Source organism: Puma concolor, chromosome C2 (assembly GCF_028749965.1).
Source record: "Puma concolor isolate L17-30 chromosome C2, mPumCon1.1.hap2, whole genome shotgun sequence".
Taxonomy (NCBI): Eukaryota; Metazoa; Chordata; class Mammalia; order Carnivora; family Felidae; genus Puma; species Puma concolor.
This window is the reverse complement of record NC_141675.1, coordinates 119,116,237-119,132,945: the sequence shown is the minus strand read 5'-3', so window position 1 is coordinate 119,132,945 and position 16,709 is coordinate 119,116,237. Positions and strand designations below refer to the sequence as shown.

General features: G+C 36.5%; 1 protein-coding gene and 1 long non-coding RNA gene across 3 annotated transcripts in view; one reads left to right on the top strand and one right to left on the bottom strand.

Moving 5' to 3' along the window:
• The window catches only part of LOC147577506 (uncharacterized), a 33,582-nt gene extending 23,246 nt beyond the window's left edge, over positions 1–10,336 (bottom strand). Inside the window, exons 1-2 of the long non-coding RNA XR_015240354.1 lie at positions 10,282–10,336; positions 10,004–10,066 (exon numbers count right to left, since the gene is read on the bottom strand). This is a non-coding gene — a long non-coding RNA (uncharacterized LOC147577506). The remainder of the gene's footprint in view (positions 1–10,003; positions 10,067–10,281) is intronic.
• The window catches only part of CSNK2A2IP (casein kinase 2 subunit alpha' interacting protein), a 538,834-nt gene that overhangs the window by 154,710 nt on the left and 367,415 nt on the right, over positions 1–16,709 (top strand). The gene's annotated exons all lie outside the window — the stretch shown is intronic.

Here is a 16,709-nt window from a genome sequence, read left to right as displayed (position 1 = left end):
GATGAGTTACTTGGTAAATGAAAAATCAATTAGCTGTCTTTGAGAAATGCAATCCATGTCTGTAGCTTCAATGATCAGATCCATATTTGTTCCCCATCTACTCAGAATCTTCCTCTTGCCAAATGAAAGGAAAACTCCAAGAGAATTACTAGAAGCGGTGAGGATGTCTTTCAAAACTATAGACTTGCATCCATGCTCCAGTTGGATGTCTGCTTAGGCAAAGGCCTGAAGATCATATTATGCTATGTGAGTAGGAGAGAAAAGAATTAGAGAGGGGTGGCAGGGCTGAGAGACAAACATGTGAGGAGCCCACATCCTCACCATTTGTTGAGGCCAGCATGTGAGACTTCCCTCAGGATCAAGGAACAACAACCAAGATATCCAACTTGACTCCCCATAACTATACCCCACAATATAGTACTACTTCTTGGGTAAAGGGAACCCAGCAGATAATGTACAACGGAGTGGAGTCAAAGAGGTTGAGTCTCATTTGGGTTGCTCACAGATAACTCACAAATGGGACAACCACCTTGTTTTGGTTGTCTGACATCCACAAAGGGTATTAGAGGGCAGGTCAGAGTTCAAGAAGCAGCAATGACCAGCACAGAAGGTAAAAATAATCCTGTTATTATGGGAAGTATAGTCTTAAAGGGAGAACGTAGAATCAAGTGATATCATGATAACTCTATCCATATCAAAGCAGTTATGAGTCATGCAAGCCTTAAGCTGAGTTTGAAATTGAAATTTTAAACTGGACTAAAATTTAAATAACTTTAAGATCTCAAAGTATTGTAGACAATTTTCAAGATGACAAAAATGAGGAAAAAAATATCAATATCAATCATAGTTGAAAATCAATAATTGGAAGGAGGAGTTAAGATGGCAGAGTAGTAAGGGGACACTGGGCTTGTCTCATCTCTTGAATACAGCTAGATCAACATCAAAGCATTTTGAACACCTAGGAAATCAATCTGAGGATTAAGAGAGCAACCTGCATAATTTGAGAGAGAGAATCTGGCAGATATCAGATAGATGCAGGGATGAGAATTAGGAGACAGAAAAGCTACAGTGCTATGGAGGGTAGAGAGCCCTTTCATGGAGAGGAGGAGAGATGGGGAGAGAGAGCCTTGTGTCAGGTTTGCACAAAAAAGCATTCCCCCAAAACCACTGACTGAGGAATTGGGAGGAATGAACTATTGCAAGTTTTTGCAAACAGTGGAAGTTTTGGAAGTTAGTGCCATTTGCAGGAGTCAATCCAGACAGGCAGTGATGTTCCTGGGGAGAAGGAGGCTGAGACCCTGGGAGCACACCGTGGAGAGTGTGACTTGGGGATCCCCTGGGTTGCACTGGGAAAGAACATTCCCCTTCCTGGAGTGCATTTGGAAGAGGGTATATTGCCTATCCAAGGACAAAAGACCTGGCTGGTGCCTCTGAGCAGCCTCTCAACAGCAGGGGACAGAGGTGTATGCAGAGGGCGGATAACTTGGGTGGAGCTTTTTGCTATGCTTCACCATAAACTCTAGGCACCTGCATGACCATCCCTTTTCTGGGACAGAATGGAGCCAGGCTCAGTGCTGCAAGGCTCTCCTCTGGAGGAGAGGAGTGGGTCCATGCCTAGCTGGATCCTTTAAGATTTGGAGTTTTGTATCCCAATCGTGCTCCAGAGGAAATGGAAATGGAAAGAAAACTTCCAAACTCATTCTATGAGGCCAGCATGACCTTGATTCCAAGGTCCCACTAAAGATTCCAAAGATCCCACTAAAAAGGAGAATTACAGACTAACATCCCTAATGAACATGGATACACAAATTCTCAACAACATACTAGCAAATTGAATCCAACAGTACATTAAAAGAATTATTCACCACGATCAAGTGGGATTTATTCTTGGGATGCAGGGGTAGTTCAGTATCTGCAAATCAACCAATGTGATACACTGCATTAATAAAAGAAAGGGCAAGAGCCATATGATCCTCTCAATAGATGCAGAGAAGAATTTGACAATATACAGCATCTTTTCTTGGTGAAAAAAAACCCTCAAGAAAGTAGGGACAGAAGGAACATGACTCAACATCGTAATGGACATATATGAAAGACCCACAGCAAATATCATCCTCAATGGGAAAAGTCTTGGAGCTTTTCTCCTAAGGTCAGGAACAAGACAAGGATGTCCACTGTCACAACTGTTTTTCAACATAATACTGGAAGTCCTAGCCTCAGCAATCAGACAACAAAAAGAAATAAAAGCATACAAATTGGCAAGAAATAGATCAAACTTTCACTCTTCACAGACGATATGATACTGTATGTGGAAAACCTAGAAAAGTCCACCAAAAAACTGCTAGAACTGATTCATGAATTCATCAAAGTCACAGATATGAAATCAATGTAAATAAATCTATGGCATTTCTATACATCAATAATGAAGCAGCTGAAAGAGAAATCAAGGAATCAATTCCATTTACCATTACACCAAAAACGATTAGATAACTAGGACTAAACCTAGTCAAAGAGGTAAAAGATCTATACTCTGAAAACTATAAAACACTTACGAAAGAAATTGAAGAATATACAAAGAATTGGAAAAGCATTCCATGCTCATGGATTGGAAGAGCAAATATTGTTAAAATGTCACTACTACCCAAATCAATCTACATATTCATAGCAATCCCTATCAAAATAACACCAACATTCTCCACAGAGCTAGAACATATGATTCTAAAATTTGTATGAAACTAGAAAAGGCCTCAAATACCCAAAGTAATGTTGAGAAAGAAAGCCAAAGCTGGAGGCATCACAATTCCAGACTTCAAGCTGTATTAGAATGTTGTAATCACCAAGACAGTATGGTACTGGCACAAAAACAGACACATAGATCCATAGAACAGGGTAGAGAACCCAAAAATGGACCCACAACTATATGGTCAACTAATCTTTGACAAAGCAGGAAAGAATATCCAATGGAAAAAAAGATAGTCTTCAACAAATGGTATTAGGAAAACTGGACAGTGTCATGCAGAAAAAAGAAACTGAGCCACTTTCTTATACCATACAAGAAATAAATTCAAAATGAACGAAAGACCTAAATGTGAAGAGGAAACCATTAAAATTCTAGAGGAGAACACAGTCAGCAATCTCTTTGACCTCAGCTGTAGCAACTTCTAACTAGACACTTCTCCAGAGGTAAGGTAAACAAAAGCAAAAGTGAACTATTGGGACTTCATCAAGATAAACAGCTTCTGCACAGTGAAAGAAACAATCAACAAAACCTAAAGGCAACCTATGGAATGGGAGAAGTTTTTATTTGCAAATGACACATTGGATAAAAGACTTGTATTCAAAGTCTGTAAAGAACTTATGAGACTCAACAACCAAAAAATAAATAATCCATTACTCCGAAGAAGACCTCCAAATGGCTAGCAGACACATGAAAACATGCTCAACATCCTTCATCATCAGGGAAATACAAATCAAAACCATAACAAGATACCACCTCACACTTGTCAGAATGGCTTAAGTTAACAATGCGGGAAACAACAAATGTTGGTGAGGATGCAGAAAAAAGGTGAACCCTCTTACACTGTTGGTGGGAATGCAAACTTGTGAAGCCACTCTAGAAAACAATGTGGAGGTTCCTCAGTTAAAAATAGGAGTACCCTACAACCCAGCCATTACACTAGTGGGCATTTATCTAAAGGATATACAAATACTGACTCGAAGGGGCACATGCACCCCAATGTTTGTTGATAATGCTATCAACAATAGCTAAATTATGGAAAGAGCCCAAATGTTCATCAACTGACGAATAGATAAAGAAGTGGTGGTATATATATATGGAGAGAGAGAGAGAGAGAGAGGAGAGAGAGAGAGGAAGGGAGAGAGAGAGAGAGAGAGAGAGAGAGAATATAATATTACTCAGCCACAAAAAAGAATGAAATCTTGCCATTTGTAATGACATGGATGGAACTAGACTGTATTATGCTAAGCAAAATAAGTCAGAGAAAGATAAATACCATATGATTTCACTCATGTGTGGAATTTAAGAAACAAAACAGATGAACATAGGGGAAGGGAAGGAAAAATAAAACAAAAACAGAGAGGGAGGCAAACCATAAGAGAACTATGGAGAACAAAGTGAGGGTTGCTGGAGGAGAGGGGTGTAGGGACATAGGTTCTATGGGTGACAGCTCTAAGGCTCTAAGGAGGGCACTTGTGATAAGCCTTGGGTGTTATATGTAAGTGATGAATCATTAAATTCTACTCCTGAAACAAAACAAAACAAACAAAAAAAAAAACCCAAAAAACAAAAGAGAATATCTCTGTTAGGAAAAGAAAATCAGGGGTGCCTGGGTGGCGCAGTCGGTTAAGCGTCCGACTTCAGCCAGGTCACGATCTCGCGGTCCGTGAGTTCGAGCCCCGCATGGGGCTCTGGGCTGATGGCTCGGAGCCTGGAGCCTGCTTCTGATTCTGTGTCTCCCTCTCTCTCTGCCCCTCCCCTGTTCATGCTCTGCCTCTCTCTGTTTCAAAAATAAATAAACGTTAAAAAAAATTTAAAAAAGAAAATCAATAATTAGAAAAATATTTAGTATATTATTATGAGTTTAAACTTTTTAATAAACCAGTTATATTGCCATGTACTTTTACTTTGAAAAATACTGTTACACATGTCTTCTCATTTGATCTTCAAAACAATCTAGTAAAGTAGGTTGGTATATAGAATAAAAAATAAGGTTAGTTTTGATGTCTTTGGGCCAGTTATCTGCACTAAGTAGAGTTTTGTGCTGGTGAGGCTGTTGTGAAATGTCAAATTCTTCCTGAGAAAACATGTTTTTATCATAGACTGTTATCATAGCCTTTTGAGATATATTTGAGATATGTGAGCATGTTGGTGAATATATGCTATTCTACTTGATTTCTGAAATTTAGAATCATAATTGTTTACTTAGTAGCAACATTATGTTAGTAGCACAAACTATTTACCTAGAAACGTTATCTAGACAATGTAAAAGACACAAATAATTGAACTAGCCTATTGCACATATATGAGATAAGCAACTTGACTTTAAATTGTTCATCCTCAGGATGCGTGGGTAGCTCAGTTGGCTGAGTGCCTACCTCTTGATTTTGGCTCAGGTCATGATTCCAGGGTCGTGGAATCATGCCCCACATTGGGCAACGTGCTGAGCATGGAGCCTGCTTAAGATTCTCTCTCTCTCCATGAGGTGCCTGGGTGGCTCAGTCGGTTGAGCATCTGACTTTGGCTCAGGTCATGATCTCACAGTTTATGGGTTCAAGCCCCGTATCAGGCTCTGTGCTGACATCTTGCTCAGAGCCTGCAGCCTGCTTCAGATTTTGTGTCTCCTTCTCTCTCTTTCTCTCTCTGCCCCTCCCTGTTCATGCTCTGTCTGTCTCTCAAAAATAAATGTTAAAAAAATTTTTAAAAAAGATTCTTTCTCTCCCTCTGCTCCTCTCTGTCTCTCAAAAAAAAAAAAAAAGTTTATCTTCATGGAGAACTAGAAAACAGTTGTTTTTACAAAGAGTGTATAATTTAAAGAAAATAATGTGTTACATTTATTTCTAATATCTATGTCTATAGAGATTATTGTTTTTCAAATTTAGGCAATTCTAAGAATATTAATCTGATTGTTAAACTGAATTAGAATATGAATTAAGAGTTATTATTTTATTATTTATTATTCCATTTATTATTTACCATAGAACCTTGTGTTTTGAAACTACCTCTCCCTAGATTTTTAAAATTGAGTTACTGTTCTCCTTTTCCATTAATCAAAACACCAGCACTAATTTTGCAAAAGGTCCAGAAATGGAAAGCCAGAAATTTGATGTTGGAGTTAGTCTATAAAGTCTTATTAATAAAACATGCATTGGTTTTTTTTCAATATTAAAAAAATAAAAAACTAGTGGATTCCCATGAGTACAGACATGGACCTTAAAACTGGGATCCCGTTTGGAGAAACAGTGATTTCATATTTAATAATGTTGTGGTTTCTTCATTCAACTTTGGCTGATTCTAATGCTTTATCTCTTACATTAACTTTGTTTTATGAGGAAACAATTGTTTTAATGTACAAAAATAATGGGAATAAAAGAAATAGAGAGTTTACTACTCAGTAAATTCGCAATTCATCAGTGTTCACAATTAAAGCATAAGCTTTGCCCAGGCAGGACAGAAATTGCACTAAATTCTTAGAACTATATGGAAAAGAAAAACCTAAAATAATTCCTTATGAACAAAATAATTTGTTCATAAACTATTCCTTATTTTTTATTGTCTCTGACTCCCCAACTCTGGGTAGAGGCTCTTTCTATATGTCTTAGAAACTGTGCTTCCTCTATTACACCCTTTATCAAACTACATTATAATTTTAAGTTTAGCTTATTATAACTTTCTTACTATATTTTAATTTCCTTACAGGGACAGACTGTATTCATTTTGCTCTACATTGTATTTACAGCAAATGAGCACAGATTTTAGCGCAAGCTAAGTTCTCATTTACACATAAAGAGCTGAATGAATAAAGAAATGAAAAGTATTCTAAGAAACTAAGGGAAAATGTTAAATGACAAATAAACATACCTTTAAGAAAGTATTTTTATAAGTCCTCCTCTTTTATATTCAAATCCTTGTCCTCATTACAAACATGAGTAAATATAGAAATTAATTGGAAAACTAAGTTAGGGTGACTGCATATGACAGAAGGAAGAGTTTCTACCATCGTAATTTAAATAAAACCAGCAATAGATTTTGGCATGATTATAGACTTGAGAACAGATGTATGTATTTGAACTCTGGGTTTCTCATATTTTTCTTATTTAATTAATGTAGTTAAATCATCATGCTTGTTTTAGCAAGTATTGCATTAAATGCTTTAAATATTGTTAATATTTTTGAAATAAAACAGTAAAGTTGAAATTTACTTTGTTCATTATTTTGATATACCAACATTTTAAAAGCCAAAATTTCATTAAGTTGCAGATATCTAAAGTTGAAATAAATTAAACTTTAAAAATCAAATGTAAAAGAACAGTTGGAAAATTAATATTAGGACAGTAGGGAGCTAGAGTTATACCTCAATAGGTTGAATTTACTAATACCATATACTTTAGGGTAAAATAAGATGTTAGATAATCTTAAAACAAAAATAAAATTGAATGATAAACTTGACTGAATGTGAAGGAATAAAGCATTTTAACTTGATTTTTTGTCTTCCAAAACTCATAAAAGACAGTAGAAAACAAATAAAAGTAACAGAGTAGTCTTCAATGAAACAAAGAAGTATCTATAACCTCTGATCCTAAACTATGAAGGGTATGTGCCAAGTACATGAAATTTGAGCCAAAATGAGAAAAAATATCCAGAATAAACAGTCTTCTCTTTGGATCTTAGGCTAAAACTTTTTTGTAAGTCCGAAACCTTGAAGGTTTACAGTTTCTATTTCTCCACTCTGGCCCACGAATATGCCTTGATGTGAGCATGGGATGGGTTAGAAGAATTTTGTTCACTTAATCACACCTCTCTTCTACCTTTTATAATGTGAGCATCTTGGTCCACTGCATGTAATTATGATTCTAGGATTTAAACATACACACTTTCCATACTGCGTGACCTCTAAATATAAGCCAATATTTCATCTTGTACTAAAAAAAAAAAAAAAAAGAAAAAAAAGAAAAGAAATTTCTTCCAATGCTTGAGGAAAATTTGATCTCTTGTATTTATTGGGAAATGATATATTGGGCTTCCAATGAAACATTCCCAAAAGCTTTTTCCAGGGTAAAATTTCCTATTCCAGATTTTTACCTTATAAAATCACAAATGATGAGATTCTCCTATAAATTGTTTCCTAATCTAATAAAAATTGGGAGAATGCCAAAATACACAAAATTATAGCTTAGAATGGGTAAATTTATTAAGGCAGAGAGATTAGAAGAATTTTGCTCAGTCCTATAAACATTTTAATAAACTTTTTAATGTTTATATGTATATTTTCATAAAAATGAGCAAATCGATCCAGTGCAAATTAAAAAAACCAGTCAGAGAGAGAACTATGGGATGAAACGAGAAATTTTTGACAGTTAAGTATGTAAAAAATACTAGGCAGGCCCAGATGGGTTCACAGACGATCTCTTTCACAATTCCAAGGAATAATCAGAATGTAATTTAAATTCTTTGAGATCAGAGGCAAAAATAAGGAAGTTTTCCAAAATACTTTGCACAAATCTAGAATAACAGTTCTACCAAAACTTGAGAAAGATCACTCATGTCCACAGCACACCTACAGAGTGACCTCATGTTCAGGTATTGATTAGAAATCTTAAGTAAGCAATTTTAAAATCCATAATACCCCAAATAATTTTATTTATTAATCATAAGAGTTTTACTCTAGAAATGCAAGGATGGTTCAGATTAAGGGCATCCATTTATAAATTTACCATTCTAATACATCAAAAGAGAAAAGATATTATTTAAATATATATTATTTTTAAAATGTGATAATTCCCTTTGGATAATTCTTAACACGATTAAAAGAAAAAAAAACCTCTTTAACTCAAAACAAAGAAAACATTCTGCTTAATACTGAAAAAAACAGATTTCTACTGAAGTGAGAAATAAAGCAGGGATATGCTCTTTGTTGGATTAAAGATTGTTGCATTTTTTTTCTTCTTCACTCCACCATTAAGAGGTAAAGCTTATTTCTTTTTTTTCTGGACCAGCTCTGTGACTGTTTAGTTAATAGAAGACTGTGAGGTGACAGTATGCTAGTTCCACTATAAGGCTTCAAAAAGGTCTGGCAATTTCTGTTTTGTACTTTTTTGGGCTGCGAAGTGCAGTCCTGTGAGAATATGACCAACCTGCTGAAGAGATCACATAAAGAGATTAAGTGGAGAAACTTGGAGGAAAGGCTTTGAGACTGCGTGAAGGCATTATCCCAGCATCCCAGGCAAGACTCCAAATGACTACAGTCTCCACTGTTGCCATCTTAACTGCAATTACAGGAGAGACCCTTGGCAAAACCAGTAGATGAACTGCTGAGTTGATCCATGGCAACTGACAGATATGTAAGATATAGAAGATGGTCTTTGTTTTAAGCCTTTATGATTTGAAGTAGGTTGTTAGACTCTGCTTCTACTGTTTTCAGCAAAAAACAGCTGACAAACAATTGGTACTTAGAAGTTGCTCTTGTAACAAAAAACACATGTTGCATTGGCTTTGGGCCCTGGTCACGAGCAGAAATCAGAAGGGTCTCAAGGAGACTGTTAGTAAAGGCTGGAAAGGACAAAGAAACAATTGTCATTGGAAACTGGGAAAAGGCAACCTGTGATATGAGTTCTGGAAAGTTTGGCATTGGGATCTCCCAATGTAATGTGAAAAATTAGGCATGTATTTTAATATATTACATATAAAATAGCATGACAGTTTTGCAATCATTTGTGAACCTACCCGGAGTAGTGCAAATTTTGAATCACCCAGGACAGACATGGTCCCAACTGAAGTTAGAACACAGCAACATTCTGCCTTTTTGTTTCAGCTCTCGTATTGTAAACAGGTGTCCTTTTTGCCATCTATTTAGTACCACTATTTTCACATTTTTTTGCTTGCTTGTTGGTGATTTTACCATTTTAAAATGGTCAGAAGCATTATATTCCCACGTTGCCTAGTGTCCTTAGGTGGAAGAAGCGTGCAGTATGCTTTATGGGGAAAATGTATATTAGATAAACTTAGTTCAGACATGAGTTATAGGACTGTTGGCTGCAAGTTCAATGTTAATGCATTATAATGTATAGTAAATTGTACTTAAATAGAAACATACATACATCAAAATTATGGACTGATCTGCTGATGGAAATGTGATCAGAGGCTCATAGGAATCTACCCTGTATTTCCTTTAGAGGCAATGATTCAGTATTTGCTAATTCAGTATTCATGGGCACTTTATTGAACATAGGTACTGCAAATAATGAAAATTGATTTATATGTACATACCTATCTGTGGGCTGGAATAAGGAGATTTCCAGATAGAATGTCAGTAGTGACTAATTCATTTACCTAGGTATAATAAAGAAAAATAGTTTTTAGGCAGACCTTAAAGAAATATTTTAAACCTAGGGTTTGCTTTTTGGAAAATAATACTGTTTCTTATTCCCAGATTCTCTAGGCACAAAAAGATTCTTGATGTAATGAATAGTCTCAGGATAAAGATTGAATCCACAATGCTGCAAAACATGTATATATGACTTCAGGATCAAGATATCGAAACTTACAGCTATAAGATTCTCTGTTAAGATGTCAGATGGATTTAAGATGTTGCCTCCTAGACCCTCTTTGCTAGACTACAGGATTCTAAGGTTCTTAAAGGTATTGTTGCATAGTCCTTTGGTTCTCAGTCCAAGGTTAGAGAGGGGCCTGAATTGAAAAGATATGTGGGTGTCACTTTAATCTATTGGAGTAGATTTTAACTGATACACAGGAAACCTGCATAGTTTTTAAGGGAATTTTAATTGTATGCTCTGAAGGGGACAAAAACAAAAGAGGCATTTGGACCAAAAATTTCTTACAAGCAGGAAGCAGACTGAAAAACTAAGCTAGCCAGTTGCTTACATGAGCCACTTCTTTCTTTCTTTCTTTCTTTCTTTCTTTCTTTCTTTCTTTCTTTCTTTCTTTCTTTCTTTCTTTCTTTCTTTCTTTCTTTCTTTCTTTCTTTCTTTCTTTTTAGTGATTACTTATTTATTTTGAAAGAGAGAGCACAGAGGAGTGGCAGAGAGAGGGAGAGAATCCCAAGCCGGCTCTGTCCTGTCAGAGGCACAGCCCTGATGTGGGATTCAAACTCATGAACTGTGAGATTATGACCTGGGCCAAAGTCAGATGCTTAACCAACTGAGCCACCAGACACCCTGGGCCATTTCTTGTAAAAATAAAGGAAAACTCTAGAATAAAGCCAAGAGTCCTGATATTAGAACTATTAGTAACAGAGAACCACTCCTACCTAAGGAGTAAGATTAGGCTGTAATCAAGGGATTGGTTACATGCACCTACTTACATTTCAGAATTACTATGGATTAGTGACTACTATGTGCCTTTTGTTTTGCCTAATCTTATGAATGAAAGCATAGGTTTAGGTTACCTTATCTTATCATTGTAGGCTGAGTATGTGCAAGTAAAACTTGTTTCTTAATTCTAAGATTTTTAGTTAAAAAGTATTACTCCTAAGGAAACTGAACCACATTTGGACCTGATTTAGATGATTCCTTGAATTTAAAACTTAGGATGAAATTTGTTTGAGTCCTGGAAGGGTGTTAGGGTACTTTAAATGGAAGAGGAGTATAAATAGTTTGAGGGCCAAAGGAAGGCTGTGAGAAATGAAAGATGACAGCATATTCTTCACTTCTCCATTGAGAAGTGAAGTATTTTCATTATCCCTTGAATCTGGGTTGTCTCTGTGACTGCTTAAGCAATAGCAGGTGGCAAGTAATTCTGAGCTAGTTGCAGGTTTAAGACTTAAGCAGATCTTTATTTCTTTCACTTCTGCACTTTTGGGGAGTTCTGAACTTGCATTTAAGAAGCATAATTATAGTGCAGAAGAGAATATGTTGGAAGATCTGAGAATACATGAAAACAAGACAAGCCACACTGTTACAGTGTCCCAATCAGGTTTACAGATGACTCTTACTCCAGCTGGTGTCTGAGGGCTACTGCCTGAGAAACATCAAATAAGACCAGCAGAAGAACTTCCCAGGGAAGTTCAGAAAACCTGAAGAACTGTAAGAGAAAATAAATGGTGTTTTTTTTTTTTAAGTCACTAAAGTGTGGGGTGGTCTGTTACATAGCAACAAATAACTGGAATACTGTCATGTCAGCATTATTACTTAATATTGTTTTAAAAATTCTTGCCAATAAAAATTGTCAACAGAAAGAATACATATTAGAATGGGAAGGGGCATGCACAATTATCATTCTTATTAAATATGGTATAATTTGCGATTGGAAAATTCAAGAGAAATGATAAGTATTTGCTAAGCTACTTGTTCTCAAAATTAATACACAAAATTTGTTAGCTTTGTGTTAGCTTTATTTCATTTTTTTTCTCCGAGTTTTTATTTAAATTGGAGATACTTAAATACAGTGTGATATTAGTTTCAGGTGTAGATTTAGTGATTCATCAGTTACACACAACACCTGGTACTATCACAGCAAGTGCCCTCCTTAATATCCATCACCCACTGAACCCATCTCCCCCTCCCATCTCCCCTCCAGTAACCCTCAGATTGTTCTCTTTGGTTAAGAGTCTGTTTCTTGATTTGCCTTCCTTCCCCCACCATGTTCATTTGCTTTGTTTCTTAAATTCCACATATGAGTGAAATCATATGGTATTTCTCTTTCTTTGACTGACTTATTTTACTTAGCATAATACTCTCTAGATCTACGTCATTGCAAATGGCAAGATTTCATTTTTTTATGGCTAAGTAATATTCCATTGTGTGTGTGTACCACACCACACTTCTTTTTTTTTTTTTTTTTTTTTAGGTTTTATATTTTATTTATTTATTTATTTATTTTTTAAGAAATTTATTGTAGGGGCGCCTGGGTGGCTCAGTTGGTTAAGCCGCCGACTTCAGCTCAGGTCATGATCTCGCAGTCCTTGAGTTCAAGCCCCACGTCGGGCTCTGTGCTGACAGCTCAGAGCCTGGAGCCTGTTTCAGATTCTGTGTCTCCCTCTCTCTGACCCTCCCCCATTCATGCTCTGTCTCTCTCTGTCTCAAAAAAATAAATAAACGTTAAAAAAATTAAAAAAAAAAAAAGAAATTTATTGTCAAATTGGTTTCCATATAACACGCAGTGCTCATCCCAACAGGTGCCCTCCTCAATACCCATCACCCACCCTCCCCTCCCTCCCACCCCCCCCCCATCAACCCTCAGATTGTTCTGTTTTTAAGAGTCTTTTATGTTTTGGCTCCCTCCCTCTCTAACCATTTTTTTTTCTTTCCCCTCCCCCATGGTCTTCTGTTAAGTTTCTCAGGATCCACATAAGAGTGAAACCATATGGTATCTGTCTTTCTCTGTATGACTTGTTTCACTTAGCATAACACTCTCCAGTTCCATCCATGTTACTACAAAAGGCCATGTTTCATTCTTTCTCATTGCCACCTGGTATTCCATTGTGTATATAAACCGCAATTTCTTTATCCATTCATCAGTTGATGGACATTTAGGCTTTTTCCATAATTTGGCTATTGTTGAGAGTGCTGCTATAAACATTGGGGTACAAGTGCCCCTATGCATCAGTACTCCTGTATCCCTTGGGTAAATTCCTAGCAGTGCTGCTCCTGGGTCATAGGGTAGGTCTATTTTTAATTTTCTGAGGAACCTCCACACTGTTTTCCAGAGTGGCTGCACCAATTTGCATTCCCACCAACAGTGCAAGAGGGTTCCCGTTTCTCCACATCCTCGCCAGCATCTATAGTCTCCTGATTTATTCATTTTGGCCACTCTGACAGGCATGAGGTGGTATCTGAGTGTGGTTTTGATTTGTATTTCCCTGATAAGGAGCGACATTGAACATTTTTTCATGTGCCTGTTGGCCATCCGGATGTCTTCTTTAGAGAAGTGTCTATTCATGTTTTCTGCCCATTTCCTCACTGGATTATTTGTTTTTTGGGTGTGGAGTTTGGTGAGTTCTTTATAGATTTTGGATATTAGCCCTTTGTCCGATATGTCATTTGCAAATATCTTTTCCCATTCCGTCGGTTGCCTTTTAGTTTTGTTGATTGTTTCCTTTTCAGTGCAGAAGTTTTTTATCTTCATGAGGTCCCAATAGTTCATTTTTGCTTTTAATTCCCTTGGCTTTGGAGATGTGTCAAGTATGAAATTGCTGCAGCTGAGGTCAGAGAGGTCTTTTCCTGCTTTCTCCTCTAGGGTTTTGATGGTTTCCTGTCTCACATTCAGGTCCTTTATCCATTTTGAGTTTATTTTTGTGAATGGTGTGAGAAAGTGGTCTAGTTTCAACCTTCTGCATGTTGCTGTCCAGTTCTCCCGGCACGATTTGTTAAAGAGACTGTCTTTTTTTCCATTGGATATTCTTTCCTGCTTTGTCTAAGACTAGTTGACCATACTTTTGTGGGTCCAATTCTGGAGTCTCTACTCTATTCCATTGGTCTATGTGTCTGTTTTTGTGCCAATACCATGCTGTCTTGATGATGACAGCTTTGTAGTAGAGGCTAAAGTCTGGGATTGTGATGCCTGCCACTTTGGTCTTCTTCAATATTGCTTTGGCTATTCAGAGTCTTTTGTGGTTCCATACAAATTCTGGCATTGCTTGTTCTAGCTTCGAGAAGAATGCTGGTGCAATTTTGAATGTGTAGATAGCATTGGGTAGTATTGACATTTTAACAATATTTATTCTTCCAATCCATGAGCATGGAATGTTTTTCCATTGCTTTGTGTCTTCTTCAATTTCCTTCATATGCTTTCTATAGTTTTCACCATACAGATCTTTTACATCTTTGGTTAGGTTTATTCCTAGGTATTTTATGATTCTTGGTGCAATTGTGAATGGAATAAGTTTCTTTATTTGTCCTTCTGTTGATTCATTATTAGTGTATAAGAATGCAACTGATTTCTGTACATTGAATTTTGTATCCTGCGACATTGCTGAATTCATGTGTAAGTTCTAGTAGACTTTTGGTGGAGTCTATCGGGTTTTCCATGTATAATATCATGTCATCAGCAAAAAGTGAAAGCTTGACTTCATCTTTGCCAATTTTGATGCCTTTGATTTCCTTTTGTTGTCTGATTGCTGATGCTAGAACTTCCAACACTATGTTAAACAACAGCAGTGAGAGTGGACATCCCTGTTGTGTTCCTAATCTCAGGGGGAAAGCTTTCAGTTTCCCCATTCAGGATGATATTAGCTATGGGCTTTTCATAAATGGCTTTTATGATGTTTAAGTATGTTCCTTCTATCCCGACCTTCTTGAGGATTTTTTTAAAGAAAGGATGCTGAATTTTGTCAAATGCTTTTTCTGCATCGATTGACAGGATCATATGGTTCTTATCTTTTCTATTATTAATGTGATGTATCACATTGATTTGTCAATATTAAACCAGCCCTACATCTGAGGAATGAATCCCACTTGATCATGGTGAATAATTCTTTTTATATGCCGTTGAATTCGATTTGCTAGTATCTTGTTGAGAATTTTTGCATCCATATTCATCAGGGATATTGACCTGTAGTTCTCTTTTTTTGCTGGGTCTCTGTCTGGTTTAGGAATCAAAGTAATGCTGGCTTCATAGAATGAGTCTGGAAGTTTTACTTCCCTTTCTATTTTTTGGAACAGCTTGAGAAGGATAGGTATTATCTCTGCTTTAAATGTCTGGTAGAATTCCCCAGGGAAGCCATCTGGTCCTGGACTCTTATTTGTTGGGAGATTTTTGATAACTGATTCAATTTCTCTCGGGTTATGGGTCTGTTCAAGTTTTCTATTTCTTCCTGTTTGAGTTTTGGAAGTGTATGGGTGCTTAGGAATTTGTCCATTCCTTCCAGGTTGTCCAGTTTATTGGCATATAGTTTTTTATAGTATTTCATGATAATTGTTTGTATTTATGAGGGATTGGTTGTAATAATTCCATTTTCAATCATGATTTTATCTGTTTGGGTCATCTCCCTTTTCTTTTTGAGAAGTCTGGCTAGAGGTTTATCAATTTTGTTTATTTTTTTCAAAAAAACAACTCTTGGTTTCATTTATCTGCTCTACAGTTTTTTTTAGGTTCTATATTGTTTGTTTCTGCTCTGATCTTTATTGTTTCTCTTCTGATGGGTTTGGGATGTCTTTGCTGTTCTGCTTCTATTTTCTTTAGGTGTGCTGTTAGATTTTGTATTTGGGATCTTTCTTGTTTCTTGAGATAGGCCTCCATTGCAATGTATTTTCCTCTTAGGACTGCCTTCGCTGCATCCCAAAGCGTTTGGATTGTTGTACTTTCATTTTCATTTGTTTCCGTATATTTTCAAATTTCTTCTCTAATTGCCTGATTGACCCATTCATTCTTTAGTCAGGTGTTCTTTAACCTCCGTGCTTTTGGAGGTTTTCCAGACCTTTTCCTGTGGTTGATTTCAAGTTTCATAGCATTGTGGTCTGAAAGTGTGCATGGTATGATCTCAATTCTTTTATACTTATGAAGGGCTGTTTTGTGACCCAGTATGTGATCTATGTTGGAGAATGTTCCATGTGCACTCGAGAAGAAATTATATTCTGTTGCTTTGGGATGCAGAGTTCTAAATATATCTGTCAAGTCCATCTGATCCAATGTATCATTCGGGGCCTTTGTTTCTTTATTGATCCTGTGTCTAGATGATCTATCCATTGTAAGTGGGGTATTAAAGTCCCCTGCAATTACCACATTCTTATCAATAAGGTTGCTTATTTTTGTGATTAATTGTTTCATATATTTGGGGGCTCCCGTATTTGGCACATAGACATTTATAATTGTTAGCTCTTCCTGATGGATAGTCCCTTTCATTATTATATAATGCCCTTCTTCATCTGTTGTTACAACCTTTAATTTAAAGTCTAGTTTGTTTGATATAAATATGGCTACTTCAGCTTTCTTTTGACTTCCAGTAGCATGATAGACAGTTCTCCATCCCCTCACTTTCAATCTGAAGGTGTCCTCGGTTCTAAAATGAGTCTCTTGT